Below are 12112 nucleotides of genomic sequence, written 5' to 3'. Positions count from 1 at the left end.
CCCTCCACACCCTTTTAAATTTTGTATTTTGGTATCAGAACCCCTATTCCCAGTAGACAGTAGCTTCGTGTATTTGTACTAGATACAATTAAGGAGTTTACAATTCCTATGCTTTTATTTTTTTATTTAGTAGATAAGAATTCAGAATTCTTTATGCCTAATGTTGTTTATAAATAAGCTGTATTACTGCTTAGCACAATCTGTTTTCTCTATATATTTTGAGGTTCTCTAAAGAGTGAGATTTCGGACTGTATTTTGCAATAAACACCACAATGAAAAGGACTGGCTTTTTCCTTTCTGACTTCCTAGCAATATGACTTCAGGTGCAAAATTATCCCTTTCTGTGTAAAATCCATCACTTCCCAGATTTCTCATCATTAACCCAAAAGCCACTGAAGCCATTGAGAAGATTGTTCTCCTAGACCTCAATAAAAGTTGGCTCCAGCCTTCAGTCCCCAGAGGGTTTGCTCTAATGCCCATCACCATAATATCAAACCTTTCTCAAGTGCTGAGTATGCAGGCACTGCCCGGCTAAAGCTGATTGCGCAGCTCCCGATGCCTCTTTAATTTGCCTGGGCCAAACATCCCCCAGACAATGCGAATCTGCTCCGCTTTGATGTGGAAAGCAACGGCGCTCGCTGCAAAACTCTTGGAGGCACAAGAGGGGCCCTTTGAACTGGAGGCAGGAGAGAAAACTTGGGGACAGTTGTGAATGTGTCTGCTGGTTCCCTGCTGCTCCGGGTGCAAACAGCCCCGCGCCAGGGTGGGGACAGCAGGAGGGGACATGGGTGGGTGGCCCGTCCCAGGCAGGTCCTGCTCTCCTCCTGGCCTCCCCAGGGCTGTACGTCAGCACCCATCATGCAGGGGCAAAGGATGAAAGGATGCTCTACCAGGTTTGCTTTGCAGAGGAGGAGACACAAGTGGGATTAAAAAAACCTACAAACGCTTTGATGCTATTGTGTCTGGATATCTCGAGAGCTCCTACTGCAAACACAACCTCCACACGCACTCGAGCCACATCAGGAAGCTCAAGGTGTAAAATCCACAAGTCGCAAAACACTTCCACACATTTACCTTTGCAAAGAGCTGTTCTGTTAGAGCTGGAAAGGGCCACTCATCTGGGGGGCTTCTTTGCTGCCTTCAGAGTAGCTGTTCCTAAAATTTCCATAACTAATAGGTCACACCACCAAAGCAAAAGCAAACTCAGAGTTTTTGCACGGTATTGCCACAACAGCATTTACAACTCACCAAAAATACCCAGGCTTTACTTTTGCAATATCTGCTGGGGTTCCCCAGCTTGCTGCTGCCCTGGGTCAGTGCTCAGCAGCACCAGCACCATCCCTGGGCAGCCCCAGGATGCTGCCAAAATCCCGTGGAGCCACAGAACGAGGCTGCACAGAGCACAGGATAGTCACTGCTGATGGGCCCTCGGAGCCGGGAAACTATTTCACCTGGATAATTCCCAGGCACACATAAAAAATGTCTTGCTGTATAACAATAGCAGAGTTAATAAACTACACAGGTATATGGCAGGAGATGAGGGCTCCCGGTGAGCAGGCATGTTCAGGACATGTATCACCTTATATATCTGTGTATCATCTTATACATCTTTCTGCAGCATCTTCTCAAACTAACATTAATGCAGAAAATAAGAAGCGGCAGGGTTGCAGGTGCCCACAGCACCAGATCAGATCTCTGTGCAGTGCAGGCTCCATGCTGGGGCAACCGGACTGCAGAAGGGACCAGAGATACTGAGAGTGGTCCTTGTCCTGCCAAACCCTCCCGCTCCCACCGACCCTCAGCCAGGGCCTTGCCGAGCCAGCACTCGTACCCGCCACATTGCGTTGAAGTGCTGAAGATGAGCCGCTCTTCCTTGAATTTGTCTAATTACTTTTTAAAATCCATTTACATTTCCGGCACCCACATTATCTAAGGCAATGAGTATATCTTATCCGAAAGCCAGAGACCAAATGCAAATTGAAACAAACTCAAGAGAAAGTTACGTACCATCCCATGCTACAAATTCCCACTCTCTTTTTATAGCTTGCAGAGATAATACTGAGTCTAAACAAATATAAAACCCAACTTTATCACTTGGAGCTGCACCTTGCCAGCAATATTACAATCCTAGAGAAGCTGAAGCTCACTCATCCTCCCCCTTGTCACTTGGCTACAACAGTCATCAATTCTCACTACAAAACAATAGAAATTCAGGGTCATCTTAATCCATCATGGCACTGTCACAGAGTCCCCACACCCCAGCCTGCCAGTGCTCACTTTCAGCAATAACACACATAGAAATGCCCTGTGCAGAGGCTGGCACAGAGTAATAAACCCCAAAGCTGCCTGCAGTACACAATCCCACAGGCTAATCCATCATTTTAGTGGAGATTTTACCTGGGCAGCACACTCTCACATAGTGGTTTTCAAAATAAACAACAGCACACAATAGAACAAACTTCTGTCATCTGCTGTTTGCAAAAGCACGTTCACTAACCAAAACCAAAGAGCATTTGAAGGGACTGATGGTGTCTTCAGACCTGAAGGTATTTCCTCCTGATTACCCGCAGCCAACTCCTATTTGGGACACTGATCCCAGCCACCTGGACCTCACTGCGCTGGGAGGAAGGGATGGCTTGGCCCTAAAAGCCCTTGGGGAGGAACCTGACTGCTGTCTCACAGTAAGAGCAGTGATACTAATTACAATGAAAAAGTAAAAATCTTAATCTGGGACAGGTTCTGTATGACCTCAAACCAAAACCCTGCTTTCTGCCCCCAAAGAGCTGTTGACACTGCTGCTCCCCTTTGGGGCCAAAGGCTCCTCATGATGCTGGGCTGTTAGGGATGCGGAGCACCTGTGCTTAGGATGCTCTGGAGCAGATATATCCCCCCGAGCCCCCTGAGGGGGCACTTTGGGCAGGGTTATGGAGCTCCTTAGACAGTCTTGGAGCAGCATCTTCACGTTTGAATGGGCTTTGCCAGCCCTGCTGCTCACAGGACTCAGCTATCGCCATGGCGTCTGTGATAAGAAACCTGTGGGACAGCAGCTGGATTGGCCTGAAATCACTGTTGGTTTTGTGAAGGTTTACCACCACCATCCCAGCAGCGTATTTGAGCCTTTATTTTTGAAAAGGATATTCCATTTTTAATGAGAAAGGGAAACATTTTCTAAATGAAACAATAATACAGTCCAGCTCTAGCACTACCCAGGTGTCAGAATTTATGTCAGAGGTGCCTGCTCAGCTATTGATAGGGCTTGAAAAAAAACAGCGTTGGGATATTTGTACCGTGATAATAGCCCAGGCTAAGCCCACAAGCTCTCCTGGTCCTTCCCATCTCACCCAGGACCGTCACTGTCACCATTTCATCTGTTGCCTCTTGGTCGTGCTGCCATCCAGGCGCCCACTCCAGCACCCTCACCGGGAGCTGCAGCCACCAGTTCTTCTTCTTTCTTCTTCCCAGTGGGTGGAAATGTGCACAGCCTCACCCCCAGTCTAACTCCTCTTCAGGCAGGGACACGGGCACAACTCCATGCACAGTGCTGGCCGGGGTCACCTCGACCGCTGCGTGGAGGGAAGGTGAGGTCCAGGAGAACACCACACGCCATACCAGCCTGGGATTGACAGGGATGGATTGCACGTCCCGGGGGAACACAGCTCACACAGAGGCAGGTGAGTGTCCACGTTTGCCTGGGCAGTGACAGCACAGAGCCCAGTACCACCAGTGCGGGCTGAGAACATCACCCAGCGCAGAAATCAGGGCTGTGCTGTCGCTTTTGCTCCCTCTCCCAGAAGAGAGTGCAAGGACAGTTCAGATGGAGAATTCTCACCATCATCATCAGCTGAGTGCCTCCTCAGCCTCTCCCCGTGGGCTGGCAGGGACGTTTGTCCTCAGAGGGGGAGGTACCATGGCAAGCAATACTTCCCCTGCCTCCCTTCCCTCGACAAGTTGCATCGCTGTACAGTGACTGTCAGCAAGCTGAGAATCAAAATTCATTTAGTTCACAAAGTGCAAGCTTTGCAGATGGTCTTTGCAAAGCAGTTTGGAGGTGGCTGGGGTTTGGCCCACAGCTGCTCCTTCCCACCCCGGCTGGGTGATGCTCTGTTGCCCGATGTCCCACAGCAGCCCCTCCTGCATCCCTCCAGCACCCCCCTCTACCCCAGCCTGCTTCGCTTCAGCTGTTAAACTCCTTGCCTGGTGGATTATCTTTAATTTATGCCGCCAGTGCCCTTTCATGGATTATAATTCTGTATGAGATGTTTGTGCTGTATCCTCCCCCCGTATTAAAGTGTCAGGAGTACATCCCCAGGCCATCCGTCTTCAACACTTCCGCATGGGCTTGGCAATTCTCTGACATGAATATTATGGCTCTCAATGCAGAGTCTCCATCACTCAAGCTGACAAGTGTTAGAATCTCCTCTCTTGAACAGGATAAGTGACCTTTTCATATGCAGCGTAGATTCCCGGTCGGTCACGCTGCATCTGGTGCAGTGAAACCAGTGAGTGCCAGCAATTCCCTCAAGTCTTAAAAAACAACTCACAGGTCCTTTTCGACTTGCAAAACCAACCCTTAGCATGACAAAGTTAAGGGGCCTTAATCAGTCCCTGGTTAGCCCCTGCTATTGCTAGCACCATAGAGGAGGATGAAAAAGCATCTGTGCAATGCCTTCTGCAGGATGTATTGACAGGGATTTTCAGGGAAAGGTGGGGAATTTGAGTGTCTGCTTTGCTGGAGTGTATAGGAAAGATTTTTGTGATCAGTTAGTGACTTTGAAACCTCAACTCTAATCTTCAGCAACATTATTTTTTTAAAGTGAGGTGCTTAAAGTTAGATCCCTAAAGCTCACCAGCCTGGTTTTCAAAGCTGCCAAGTACCTGGGCTTTGCCCAGTGCATACAGGAGCTTCTCTCTACCTGTTCCTTGAGAGAGGTACAGGGAGAAAACGACCCCTAAAAGCCCTTCCTGCTTGGACCTTCAGAATGTCCACTCTAGTCCACATTGCTCAACTGGAAGGGAATCCCCTAGAACTGAACCACATGGCGATTCAAATTAAATCCCTCCTACAAAATTCACATGTTACCCCAAGTATTTGGCTAAACCGGTGCCTGATTTTTTCTTTTCTTCCCTAGAGAGCAAAGGAACTTTCACAGCAACTTCGCCACCTTCCCCTATGGTGGCTCATCGCCAGCACAGCGCAACAGAAACTTGTTAACACCTTTCCAGCTCCCTCTTAATAAAGTCAAGACAATTAACAGCTTTGCTATTTACAAAACAAATCCTCTTTGCAACACGTGAGAAAAAGAGTTACAAGTGTTTCCCAAACATTTCTCAGCTGGGGAGAACACCTACAATAACTGTCTACAGGGAGCTGTTGCCTCTTCTTTCCCCGGCTGGAGGGGACAGGTCCATGTCCACCACAAGTTCATGCTGAGCTTCCATCCAGGAGGCCTGATCAGCAAGCTCAGGTCTACTGTGGAAGTTTCTTATCCAAGGGTTACTCTGAGGAGAAAGAAGTGTACAGGGAGCCAGAGTGTGAGTTAATTGTCCATGTTCTGGTCCTTACTTCTGGTATGGCCACACATGATGATGTGCAAGAGTTAGTGTGGATAAGGTTGGGTTTTCCCCTCCAAAGATGTCCTCATGGGTGGCTGGGGCCAGTAGGTAACGTACAGCAGATTTACACCTCTGCTGAGTAATTCGTAAGCTTCCCCACACCCGTTTTCTGGTTCCTTGCTCTCTCCTAGGATACACCCCATGCCCCCTGTTTCACAAATCACTGCCCTGTGCAGTAAATCCCCCCTTTTCAAACAAGCCCCAAGGAGATGAGAAGATTGATGGATTAGAAATGATCAAATAAATGTAACTTGCAATGTACTTTCAAAATTGATTCTTTCCTCCACTATTCCTCTCCCATTCCACTCTCCCTTCCTCCAAACACACAGAGCAGCCCGTAATCTATGAACAAGAAAGGTGACGTGTTCTCTAACTGAGCTGTTATTTGGGTGCAGAGGTGACTGCTGGGACAACTTCACACAAGAGCACTTCCAGCCAAGGTGGACTTGGTCCAAACACTTCTAGAGTTTAGAAAAGACCCTATCTAAAGCCTATATCATGTCTTGGACCCAAACCCATCCCTTCCAGAGGGTCTGAAATGCAGAGAGGAAAGTAGAGCGAGTTGGTGGTAGCTTCAAGTGCAGTCAGGAGCAGAGACTGATGCCCACAGCTAGGAAATGTTCACCAAACGAAGATAGGATACAAAGAAGAGTAGCAATCATGTGGGACAGAGTGGGGACCAGAAAAGGAACAGAATAGGTCTAAACCTGTTGTAGAAAGGGAAGGTAGATGTTTACAAGGAGAAGGACATGGTGGGAAATAGTAGTAGCTCAAATAGTATTTTAGTTTTTCTTTCTCTCTCTAGTCTTTCCTCAGTGTCCTATGCAACATTAATTGAAGCCGCTTGTGGGCACATCCAGGAGAGAATAGCTCGTCAGGGGACATACGACCACAGAGCCTGGACAGTATACGGCCCTTAATTTCCTCCTCTGATGCTTTCAATAGCTCATGGGATGCCATAAAAGATGATAATGACGAAGTCAGTGGAAAGACTGTAAAACAGTGGGGAGAGGCACAAGTGTTACCTCACTTGGGCTCAAACTCAGGCCATACATGGACTGAGTTTGTTGGTTGCAAGCTCTTCTGCTTGGGAGAGCAGCTGCGCTGAATGTCCCACCACACAGCCTGGCTGCCAGAACTCAAAACTGCATGGTGACGAGTTACGTGGTCTGAAACATTGGGTTGTGAAGTCAGTGGGACTTTTATTGTTGCTTTAGATCAAGCCTGATGGCTTGGTCAGACACAGACAAGGATGAGGACAATGGTTCTCACGTTTCTTCCCAATTCAACAGACTTCTCTAACTCACAACACTACAGCTTGTGGCCTGACTCTTTTAGGGGATAATCCATCAAGAATATAGCTAACAGCTTTAAACACAGTAAATTCTATTTCTCTCCCACTGTCTTGAACCTAAACCTACTCTGACCCTGCTCTCCATTCGCACTCCTGCCAGGCAGAGTTCTGCTGACCAGCTGCCATCAGCTGTGATAGGGACAAGGCACCTCCTCCCTATCACTAAGTGGATTTTGAAGGCAATAAGCAACAGAATAATTAAATTAACTCGGTCCCAAATAACTTGTGAGGTGCTGAGCATTCCCAGCATTGCAGCAGCACTGCAGGTCTCTGGAGAGCAGGTAATTCTGGTTGGTGACAGGCTGCAAAGGTGGCTCCAGGGGACACCTCTGTTGGCGCGGGAGCACCAGCAGCAGCAGATCTTGGACAGGAGCACTGGGAAGAGACTCTCAGGATGGTTTTGCTCGAGTTAGCTCAGGTCCAGGGATAAAACAGCAACATATATCCTTTGATGTGCTTAGGCTAATAAGCCTTATCCCAGGGCAAACTCTTCCCAGCTCGGACTACTTTATCCTTCTGGTTCTTTCTTTTCCCATGGGCTTTTCCCCCTCGGGATGCCAGAGTTGGCTTCTCCAGCAGCAGTTTCAGCCTCTGTTTTAGCAAACAGTCTGCTATTTAAATTCCCTGTGAAACCTCTATATGTTTTTGACAGCAGCATGTTTGTTGGGTTTTTTTTTTCCTGATCTACTACAGGCTGCAAGACTTGAATCTGGGTTTGAGACATCCCATGATTTGGGTGTAATCACGTCACTGCTCGAGCCCCAGGGGTGCCCAGTGAGCCTGGGCTGGCTCTGGCCAGGAGCAGCGACAGGGCAGGGGACATCCCCACTGCGCAGCTTTATCTGACCCATCACCAGAGAGGTCACAAATCATCCTCCTGACCCTTTTTAAGCAGTTAGGAGCACTAAATTGTACCGCTTGTATCCAGACACCATCCAGTCTCCCAGAGCCAGGCCAGGTACATTGATAAGGAGATAGTATAAATGGTCAAACAGGATGGAGCCCAAAATTCACCATTTCCTGTGCTTAACCTACCAAGTGCCATATCTGTGGGAGAGTCTCATTTAGATTATTTTAGATTATTTCCCTTTCCAAAGGGGGCCGTTGTGGCCAAGGATTTGCCACCATTCTGCTTCAGTAAAGAGGATCTACAATTTCATGTGAAACTAAGTACAGGGTGGCTTGTATTTTTTTAGCACAAATTTAGTTACAACCATGATCAAGTAAATATTTGGGAAGAGTAACAAATATTCCTAAGAGAACTGAGAGTGGCAATCATGTCCCTCCAGCTCCCTTGAGTTTTAAACCCCAGATGGTCTTTGGGACGTTTCCACTCTCTCTGTTCTCTGAAGACGTAGTTAATCTCCATATCACCGTGATTTGTTCAGTGTCGTGTCAACCACCCTGCCTTGTAACCAAGCTAACCACTCTTCAGTTTCTTCCCTTGAAAATCAGCTGTAAGCAGACACTGACCTCAGCCCAGGGAACTATTTTCCTGGAGGCTTTTTCTAGCACTAAAAACACAGTTAGATGTTGGCAGTCTATTAAATCCACATGTGAAAATAAACTCATCCGTCATCTCATGCATGCAGTTTAGCTTCCTTTTATGGAGACATAAGTGCATAACAGCACCCCATCAGGATAATTTACATGTCGGCTTTATTTTCCCAGACAGGAAAACTCTTTTAGGGGACTTCTTAGCTGATACATTTTCCCAAAAGCCAGATTACTGGCTTTTGGGAAAATGTATCAGCTAAGAAGTCATGGAATAATAGACTTGTCCTTCAGGTGCTGCCCCCTGGAACAAATGCCACCCTGGGCTGTGTTTTGAACAAGGGGCAGCTTTTCACACAGACCTCTTCAGCCTCAAGATGCTGCTTTTTCACAGCCACGTGGCAACGGGGAAAAGCAACAGAGGCCCAAAGGCTGGAAAAATGAGAACAAGAAGCAGTGAAGCAATGCTGAGACAAGCAGATTGGTGCTTACAGGGTACAAGGAGACCTGTCAGAGAGATGTGCCCCGTGAGAGCTAAATTTGGCAGCAGCTTGTCACCATGTCACAGATGTCTGGGAGGTGAAGGAGGAAGAGTCACGGTGGCAGGTCCGCTGCCGTGGTTCAGCCTGGTGTTGTCCTCTGCTCTGCCTAGGGAAGGCCCATCAGTCATCGTTTGGTGGCCATCTAACGATAGAAAGGCTTCTCAACAAGCACTGGGCTGCTAGAGACAGGCGGTGAGCAACAAGGACATGAAACCTCCAGCTCGCCCACCTCACCAGCCTGTAGCTGTTTCTATGATGCACCAAAGACACATCCTTGTTTTCTGAGATACCAGGGAAGACACACACACTCGTCAGTGTGCTGAAAGACATGGATTCTTAAGACAGCTGAATAAAACAAACCAGAAAAGGACCGATAGTAAAAAAGGAATCATACAATCACAGAATCATTTTGGTTGGAAGAAACCCTTAAGGTCATCGAGTCCAACCATAACCTAAATCCAACACTACATTATGTCCCTAAGAACCTTATCTATGCATATTATAAACATCCCTAGGGATGGTGACTCCACCACTGCCATGGGCAGCCTGTTCCAGAACAGAAGTGCTTCAAAAAAACAAAGATTTGGATGTGCTAGTCTTCCTTCTTCATTCTGACAGTGTCCCTGCTGCCATGGACACAGAGGCTTTCAGCCTGTTCCTCAGAGGTCTGACTGCTAATCCACCCATCCGTCCTTGCGGAAGACACGCACTGCAGATTTCAGCTGGGTTACAAACAGTTCCCTCTTTCAAACGACAGCCCACCCGATAAGACAGCTCTTCATGGTCCCAACTGCTGCTGCTATAGCATGTTTTCTGTTGCACGTCACACTGTGACAAATTACAAAGTGTTCTCTTGCTGAAATGCCTTCAGCAGCTTTTATATTTAAGAAAAACTCCAGGTTGCACAGATAAAGCAACTCATGATGCGAGGTTTTTTCATTTCAAGTCATTTAATGTATTTTTTCTAAACATCCAGCATTTCTTGAGACTTATTAATATTTTTAAAGTTTTTTCTTTTTTTTTCAAAAGAGGTAACTGTTTCAAGCAGAAATAATTTCTAACTTCACCCCAGGCCTGCAGTGCATGACATGCCAATAACACCGCAAATATGCACATGGACAGGGAAAACGGTGAGTAATGCAGTTGCTTGGCAATCACAGCAGCCTGTATCCTCACTTGGAAATACGAGAATGCACTTGCTGCGATGCAAGAAGAGATCACAGCAGGATGAAAGCCTGGAGCCACCCAACATTGGCTTCTCACTGCTCTGACCCACCAGCAATAAGGCTTTAGGAACACTGAGAAGTCGCCTGGAAGCACCTCTGGGCTGTGGATAGGTTGGACAGCATTCCTCACAGATACAATTTTCTCCTTTTTAGAATGCCAGAAGATTCTGACATCCTCAGATCTGGCCTCAATCTCCTATTATCTCAAAACATCCCAAGCAACATGTCTGAGTCCCTGGCTGATGGTCAGAGGAGCAGATAATCTGCTTCCCAAGCTCTGCCACACGGCATGGTGGAGAAGAATAGATGTCATCCATTTCGGGAGCGGAACACATCTTCATATCACTTTGCTGCTATGTTTATTTCCATTCACTTCTTTGAAAGTACTTGTTCAGGATCCTGTGCACAGCCAGTATACTTTAAAACACTCCTTCCACATTAACCACAGAAGAAGAACATTGGTGCTGATGCTTGCAAGGTCATTACATCAAACTTGGACATCTCGGGAAAGGATGCACAGGACAAGGCTGTAAGAAAGGGAGCAAGTTGACGCTTCCTGCAATGCTGAAGATGAATGTATTGATTTGGCCTGAAATGGCATGCGAAAAGACGACGACTTCTTTTCTGTAGGACAGACCACTAGAACTAAGAGGCCAGAAGCAGAGCCTATGGGTAAGCGATGGCTCAGTTTAATTCATAAATCAAGGTTAACTGCTTTAGCAGCAAGAAATTAAAGAGCAAAAACAACCAAACAAAAACAAACCAAACCAAAATAACAATAAAAACCCACAAACAAACACATACACACAAAAACCCAAACACCAACCCCAAACAATCAGGTTTGGGATCAGTTTTTAAAGTATTCCAGCCAAGGAAAAACACTCTGTTCACTGCAGTGGGCAGTCAAGTAAACTTAGAATGTGGCCAGCAAGTCAGAGAGCTGGTGCAGAAGTCAGGAAAAGTCAAGCCTAGGAAAAAAGGTGTCATTGGCTGTTCACATGGGCACAGACCCCTTTCTGTAGGGGTGCCACCTGTCCTCCAAACCGGGGGTCTAGATAAGACACCTTTTCAGGATGCTGTCTTTGTACTTTCAGTAACTCCAGAAAGCAATAGCTCTTTGAAACTAGAGAGTGATGCCAAAAAAACCGCTGGATTTCCACCCAGAAAAGTCAGGTCTAACAGCAGCAATGGTAAGGACAGGACTGCCCGGTCTGTGTAGACTCAGACTACCCCAAGGCCACACTCTCCGCTGCAGCCTTGCCTGAAATACTCATCTCCACCTCTTCTCTCATCTCCCAGAGCCTTACTAATTTAGCTGAATGGGTTAATTGTGACTCATCTTACTATTTCTTCCAAAGAAAAGATGCAGAAAGTTACTGAATTCCCCTTAGGTGTCTGCACCCCCTGCTGTGGCCTGAACTTAAGACACCAAGGAGCTGCAATATTAGCTGCACTGGAATGTTTTGGTTTTCCCTTGTAAAATAGGCCCATCTCTCCTAGTGTGAATGTGATTCAGTTACCAAAACATACTTGAGAGGGGAAAGAGAAAAAAAAAGGATTAAAAAAAAAAATTAACTGAAGAATTCCCATCTTTATTGAAAGCAAACAGAAAAGAACATGCCTCAACATGTTCCCCTTGCACTATATATTACACCAATGTAAGAAGAAACTTTTAGAAGATATTTTTTTCCTCTAAAGATTAAATAAATTGCCATCAGCAATCTGTCACCTGCAGACCAGCGTGAAAATCTTCCCACATCTGTGAGCAGAAACAATTTAATGTTATCCATGTGTGCACATAAAAGACACATTATATTTCTGGAAAACCCACCTGGCAGCAGCTACTGCTATTGCATATGCACAAGTGGGTTGGCAAATACAAA

This window comes from Nesoenas mayeri (assembly GCF_963082525.1).
Source record: "Nesoenas mayeri genome assembly, chromosome: 14".
NCBI classification, from domain to species: domain Eukaryota; kingdom Metazoa; phylum Chordata; class Aves; order Columbiformes; family Columbidae; genus Nesoenas; species Nesoenas mayeri.
The sequence above is the reverse complement of the archived record's forward strand: the minus strand, read 5'-3'. Positions refer to the sequence as shown.